Source organism: Tachypleus tridentatus, chromosome 13 (assembly GCF_004210375.1).
Source record: "Tachypleus tridentatus isolate NWPU-2018 chromosome 13, ASM421037v1, whole genome shotgun sequence".
NCBI classification, from domain to species: Eukaryota; Metazoa; Arthropoda; class Merostomata; order Xiphosura; family Limulidae; genus Tachypleus; species Tachypleus tridentatus.
Window position 1 is genome coordinate 82,000,411 of NC_134837.1, and position 7,967 is coordinate 82,008,377.

The following is a 7,967-nucleotide window of genomic DNA, read 5'->3' on the forward strand; positions in this document are numbered from 1 at the left end:
GTAAGATGTGTCCCGGTTTTTCAAAGTGACTGCGGAAGTAGGACCTCGAAAGCGGTGAGGTTACACTGTCTATCAGACTTAGCTTTCGTTTGCAAAGCCTCTCATGTAAAGTAAAAATAAAAAAACTAAGTTCTGGGTGTTCAAGCCCACAACATCCCACATCTATACTATCCTTCACCGCTTGCAGTTAGTTGTAGGAAAGTGACTGTTCCAAGATGATGAAAAGTGAAAATTAGGAAAATGGGAAAGTTCCATCATGGGGTTGGGTGAGTAAGAAAACCTTACTTCATTAATTTAACGTTACATCCACTATTATGGCATTAAAAGTTTAAATCAATAAGTTGACAATAGTAGTACAACACAAAAATCACACTAGAATAAAATCACTATGGCTTTTTGTTAAGAATTGTGTGGTAAGTCTAGATTTGTTATATTGTTATACACAGTGATTTAAAACATTAAAAATATTAATACAGAACTTTTTAAATACGGCTATTGAATTCTATAAGTTTTTCCTCCTTATTTATTTAGTCTTTTAAATGGAGCATTTTAATAAACTATGTTAAAGATCAACACGATACATTTATATCACAATTAAAATATTTTTTATGTGGTAAAACCTTAAGTAAAATGTTTGATTAATTTCTGACGCACTTTTACTTGTTTCTTTTTGGAAATACTTCACCATGGGAATTGAGAACACTGTGTATATTGAAGGAAAGAAACATTTTAAATAGTGAATCGGTGTTGCTCCATCACTAGTGCCTAGTATAGAGTCTTAGTAATATTAATAATACAATAGTTAATTGCTTACCAACTCTCTGGTCTGAATAAGTTATTGCATTTAGCGACATCTACTGGACATCACTTAAATTCAAAAATTAATTACACGGTATGTTGGCTCAGTTGTTTTATAACTTCTACCAGAAGAGCTCCTAAAAAGCTTCAATAAAATTACACTAAGTAACAATTAGTGTTAATTATGAGTTACAAGCAAATAAAAAATCTTCTAATGTTGTCAATTGAGTATCTTCATTGTAAGAGGTAATTTCGGTCTTGACTCTGCTAAGTACCAAAGCAGATTTGCTGTGTAAAGCATCATGCAATATACACTTTACATTTAGCCAATTTATTTATTACTATTTAAGAAATTTAATTTTACGTATTAAATCTATCAGTCAAATAATTTAAATAATCAAAATACATACTGAAGTAATTACCCATTTATACTCTCGTCCCTAAGACATGTGCTCGGCAACAGTCAGTTGCAAACTCTCTTATTGTTAACCTGAAGATGACCTAGGAAGGTCGAAACGTTATTCTCTGCTTTAATAGTAAAAGTGTTAATGCCCATACCAGCCGTTCTGAGATACATATTGAAGTAATAACACTTAATCAGTGACGGCTCTCAGTTAATACTGGGGGAGGAGGTAAGCAATATTTTACCCTCAGACTCAAAGACATAAGCAGTAAAAGAGCTACTTACTTTAGACATCTTGATTTACTTGTACTCGAAATCGTACTTTCGATTTTCCATAAAAAGGTAAAGACTTTGGTAACCACAAACATGACGTCACGACAGACAATGTTTAACTGTTGCTCGTGCTGTATAATTTGGAAATAACCTCAAAATCAAAATGAAGTGTGGAACTTTTGAACCAAATTGCTGCACATCGTTTAATGAAGCTCATTCATAACTGTTCATATCCATGAAAACACTAAATAATTACATCATTATTAAATTTGTATAAACCACGATCTTGTTTAGCTTGCATGCTTCTGTTATTGCAAATGTTTCTTAAAATGATTTTTATTGGTTACTTAAAATCTGCCACCCAGTAGCACAGCGGTATGTCTGCAGACTCACACAGCTAGAAACCGAGTTTCGATACCCGTAGTGGGCAGAGCACAGATAACCAATTGTGCAGTTTGTGCTTAATTCCAAACAATCAATTAGATTCTGATTGGCTCTATTAATTGCGAGATAGCCTAAAATTCTTAATAAACCTGGAAAGAAGACTATTTCCATCATAACTATAGAAAAATTGTGTAGATGAAAAAGATCCGAGAGGTACAATTGTTTTGTGCTTCACATCATGAAATGTTACTTCATCAATAGTGCAGAGTAAGACAAGAAGATTTCTGAGCATTTTACAAAAAAAATATATATAGTGTTTTCAAGAATTTTTGCAACCTAGAGAAATGTAATATAGGTACTAATACAAAAAAGTAAGAACCATTATTTGTTCACATCCTTTGAGAAAGTATGGCCTTCTTTTCCTCCTCTAGTAATCCTCCACTGAATTTAATACTGTGAATTACATAAATACATATAAACGTGCGTGTAATTTAGCATGTGGCAAGTTCAAACTGGATGTCCACAGAAATAGCAAAGTCTGTGTATATTTATGACTTCTCGTGCAACTACGTAATTTATTTTCCCCCTGCCAGTAATTCAGAAATAAGACTAATGGCTGAAAACGCCAAAAAAAAACAAAAACGGGTTTCTACACCCTTGGTTGGTACAACACAGGCATTCAACGTTGTAATTTTGTTGATAAATCAAACAAAAAGCTGTTGTTGTTTTGGAATTTCGCACAAAGATACTCGAGGGGTATCTGTCTCTAATTTAGCAGTGTAAGACTAGAGGGAAGGAAGCTAGTCATCACCACCCACCGCCAACTTTTGGGCTACTCGTTTACCAACGAAAAGTGGGATTCACCGTCACATTATAACGCCCCACGGCTGGGAGGGCGAGCATGTTTGGCGCGCCTCGGGCGCGAACCCGCGACCCTCAGATTACGAAGCGCACGCTTTTACGCGCTAGGCCATGCCGGGCCAACAAGAAGCAACCGGACGAAGTCTGCTTATTTTAATCCAACAATGTATTTAAGGTGTCTTTTGCTCAACAATCCAAAGTGGACAGTTCTTAACAAAGTGAAAGATAAACTAAGAAACGTTAGTATCTAATTTTAGGAAAGTCTAAGTTGGCATATATAATTTTAATTCTCTATAGTGTGACAAGTTATAAGTCTCGCGTTGAAAAACTAACCCAACTAAAACGTTTATGTACGAGTATTATAGCTCTCTGTATATAAAATATTCCAAATTCTTTCAAACCTAAAGTGTTGTAATAGGTACTTGTTGATATGTTTGGGATGCTTTTCGATGAATTGGAAAATTTATAACTTTAAAATTAAAATATTCTTTTATGTGATAAAACTTCAAGTAAAATGTTTGATTACTAACACAGATGTTTAAATTGACGTAATATCCTTCATTTATTGAACAGTATTAGAACAGTTATTACTTTTTAAATGTGAGCCTCTGTTTAATCATAGAACAAAATTTAAACTGCTGTATTATCTAACAATTGAGAACAAATAAATGTTATAGAGAAGTTCATTTATTCTCTAAACATATTACGTTTTTGTCATTTACTACTAGATGACGCCACAGTGTAAAGGGATATTTAGAAAACATTTACTACAATTCAAACTAACTACATAAAATCACGCTGACTTATTCAAAAGAATATTTGACAGAATTGTATAAAAATAAAATTCTGCAAGATGAGACAAAATTTCAGTCTTTTTTAAAACTCTATTTACAAGTGTCTATTCATATTGTACAAATTATAACTATTCCTCTATCACATTATAAAATAATATAAGCATTTTCTCTCAGTTTACACAAAATCTAAAATATTCGATAAAATAATTGCATGTTATACTTATTTTACGTTTATATGCTTAAATATAGGGAAATGTTTGGCTTTTATAGTATTTCAATTGAAATATATAGACATTACATATCCCACAGTGGTTCAGCCGCAGATCTGAATGTTTATATCGGTAAATACTGAGTTTCGATACCCGTAATGGGCACAGGACAGATAGGCTAGTGTAGTGTAGTTCTGTGTTTACCAAAAAAAACAAGATATCACATAAGTTTAAAGAAAGTTTGTAATTACTGTCAAACAATGAAATCGCTGGAAACATGGAATAAAATTAATAACGCTTTGATTCACTCAAAGAAACTGATATAACATGTGTTTAGAACTCCGTATTTCAATCAAACATAGAATGAATGGAAAAAGAAAACTATATTATGTACTAATAGTTTTCTCTTTTTAATTTTTTATCACTTTCGAACATGAGAAACCAGAAACGTATTACTTATACGATAACGTATTACTGGATTCATTTTTATACCATTATTATTAACAACTATTTTAATATATTTACAGTTTTTGGTACTGAGATCATAATGTACATGAGTTTTCTGTTGTGAAGTGCAGTGTTAGAGTGACCAAGTTTTCAAAGGTATATGCACCAACGACTATGTTTCAAGACAGGAGCTAAAGTTTTGGAGATCCTTTAGAAATGTCTACGATTTTGTTTATTTGTTACTGCTTTTATCAGTAATATTGATTGCAATAGTTAATTATCATGTGCAAATATTTTCAATTTTCATTTGTTGCTCATTAGTATAATTTTATGAATGTGTTTTTTCTTGCACTGTTAACTTAGAATATTTATTCCTCATAAGATATTACTAAGACTACAGCTGAAAATATCTTTAACAGCGAAGATAACCAACTAATAAAACAATATATTCTAATCGTTTAAAATATAAAGGTATATTTAATTAGTTATAGTGACAGCTATGTGTAACACAATTTCGATCTAATTACATATAATATAGATTAATATCACTCTATAAATATACACGAAATCATAATAAACTACACAAAAATTATTACTATTGATTAACTGTATCTGAAAGCCTAATTAATTATTATTCAAAGAGCCAATCAATATTGTTAATCAGGGTATCTAAAACTTACCTTTTTGAGTAAACATATGTGAAATGTTTCAATAAATATCTCACGGTGACTTAGCGGTAAATCTGAGGGCTTATAACGCTAAAAAAATAAATTGCGATACCTGCTGTGAGCAGAGCACAGATAACAAGCTGTGTGTATCTTTGTGTGTAGCAGCAAACGACAAGATTAATCACATACGAAATATATATATAAAACTAAAGATGATGTGTGTTTTTCTTATAGCAAAGCCACATCGGGTTACCTATTGAGTCCACCAAGACGAATCGAAACCCCTGATTTTAAGCGTTGTAAATCCGTAGACTTACCGCTGTACCAGCGGGGGAGGCTAAAGATGGAAAATGCAGTCTTTTAAAAACAATCGGCAAAGCTACTTGAGGACTGTTTTTAACAACCGTCGTTATTTCTAAAGTGATAGGAATTCACCTAGTCAACACCACCCACCGTCATTTGTCGGGCTAATTGTTACAAACGAATAACTGGATTAAATAACATTAGTATAATACCATCCCCTACGACCTTAAGAACGAGTATGTTCCGGCTACGTGTTTTGACCACGCGATTCGCAAATTAAGAGTCAAGGACCCAAACTACCAGTTCCTTAATACTATTACGTCTGAAAACTATTATATTTAAATGAATGTCTAAAATATCAAAGCATAAGGAGTTTTGATTAAACATTTTCATTTACAAAAACCAAAATGCAAATTTCTAAATATGTTACTGTAAAAGTAAGAGTACATTAAACACATTTTCAATTTGAATATACTTTACAAACACACATTACAAACATACGTTACAAACACACATTACTAACATACATTACAAACAGAGCGAGAGATGAGAAACTTGACATGTTGACTCAGCGCAGATAGGTTGTCTTTCCTCTGGAAAACTACTTCAAAGTTTGATTAGTTTGGTTTAAATTTCATGCAAAGTTACACGAGGGCTATCTGCGCTAGCCGTCCCTAATTTAGCAATGAAGTCTGTTTCACATTTATAAGCATCGTGGTCCTTGCCACCACAACGAGTACACGTCAAGGAACCACGACATGATGTTTTTAAGTGACGAAACTGCTAACATTGGAAACATCTGAAAGGGTTAGGAACATATGGCCATACCTTGCAATTTAGATAACGTGTCTTAATGATGGTAGGTGGACGTATTGATGTAAATATCAAAATTAGGACATTGGTTGGCATCATAATTTCATCTTTGAAGTGGAGATTTTCACTGCATAAACTCCATGGGTGGAAAAACCAGCGAAGATTTCTGACTCGGGGATGTTCTTCAAATACCTCTCAACAATAACTCCTCGTGACGAATATAAATATAATGGGAAGTAACCTCAATGGGTATATTCTCAATCGCCTTCAAATGCTAGAAGAGTTCACTTTGTTTACAAGTGAATGTTTCCAACAATATATTACCAGAGTGAAGCTTTTTTACTGACGTAGGAGAGCCAGCAAGTCTTTCTAGTCCCTTCTGAATAAACTGGGAGACATTTGCCCTAAATGTTTGTCTGAAAGAGAATGTAATATAACAAAATGAGGTAAAGGTGCTACAGAGATTGAATATTACTGCTCAGAATCTTTAAGACGTGGTTCTTTACCTATGGACTGTTTCTTTTACCATTTTATTTAATTTTTTATTTGTGAGATCCATAATAAATAAAGTATATTTTGGTGCCTACTTATCCCACACACCATGAAGCCCTGCGAGGTGACGCCTTACAGTGCCAAACAAGGACACTGCAGTAATGCCAGGCTTTCGTGACCACTATACCCAAACACCTGCATCAGGTACAATGTCCACAACACTGTTTGAGAACATCCAACACTGGTACCTGGTTGACCCTAGCCCAAGAAAACTATCCGATTGACCCTGCGGGGCTACCCCTAGGCTTCCCGTCTTCAGGAATACAAGGTCAAAGTGGTGTGCTAGGGTTGGAGACGCCTTAACCACCTAAAGCTTCTCCTCCCCTTCACAGATTGCCACGCACGGCAAACACGTGAGTGGATGTTTAGATCCCAGGGAAGGTAAACTGAAACAATAGAACCTTCTCTGGGAGGTCCCTTCACCACGTACAGGAATCCACACCAAGCGAACTAAGTCTTTTTTATATATAAATTTTGTGTTAAAGTCTTTGTAAACAGAATGTGGAATGTATTAAATTTGCGCAAATCTTATTACATTATATCATACCACAGAGTCACTTATACTCACGTGACTTATAAGGATTCAAATTGTCCTTACGTTGAGTGTTAGTAAAGATTTTTACAAGATAAAATATCTTGGAGGTTTCTATACCTTAAAATGGCATAAGGAAAATTGTCGTTTTCATACTAAATCTTTGATCATGGGATACCGCACCAAATACGGTCTGACTTATCAATAATATATATAAGCTTAATGTCTGCCTTTGTGACATCAAGACATGATTCCTACCTGCTCTGGCAGCCAGGAAGTTTAATAAAAACACGGTCACACATAGTGTGAATAAATATCGTATTTAAAATTATTTACTGGGTTTGCTTCTGTTTTTCTTGTTCCTTTTACATTCTTATAAAACAATTCATCACGCTACCCTACAGCTAATTTTTGTGTTGACTGTCATTCTTATAATACACCCAGAGAGCAATCTTCACGATTGCACTGATATTTTTGGATTATTTAATAACTACCAGCACATGGTCACTTCGAGAATTTTTAATAGAATTATCTAATTTTTATGTGTCGTAAACCGTCCATGACTGTGAAAAAGTGTGAGAACTTTACGAAACTGGACAATAATTATAGAAGACAATAGAAAGAGGAGATTGCATTTCGACCAATTAGAATACTACAATCCCTGACTGTTCACAAATCCGTAAAGGCCCGGCATGGCCAAGCGTGTTAAGGCGTACGACTCGTAATCTGAGGGTCGCGGGTTCTCATCCCCGTCACACTAAACATACTCGCCCTTTCAGCCGTGGGGGCGTTATAATGTGACGGTCAATCCCACTATTCGTTGGTAAAAGAGTAGTCCAAGAGTTGCCGATGGGTGATGATGACTAGCTGCCTTCCCTCTAGTCTAACACTGCTAAATTAGCGACGGCTAGCACAGATAGCCCTCGAGTA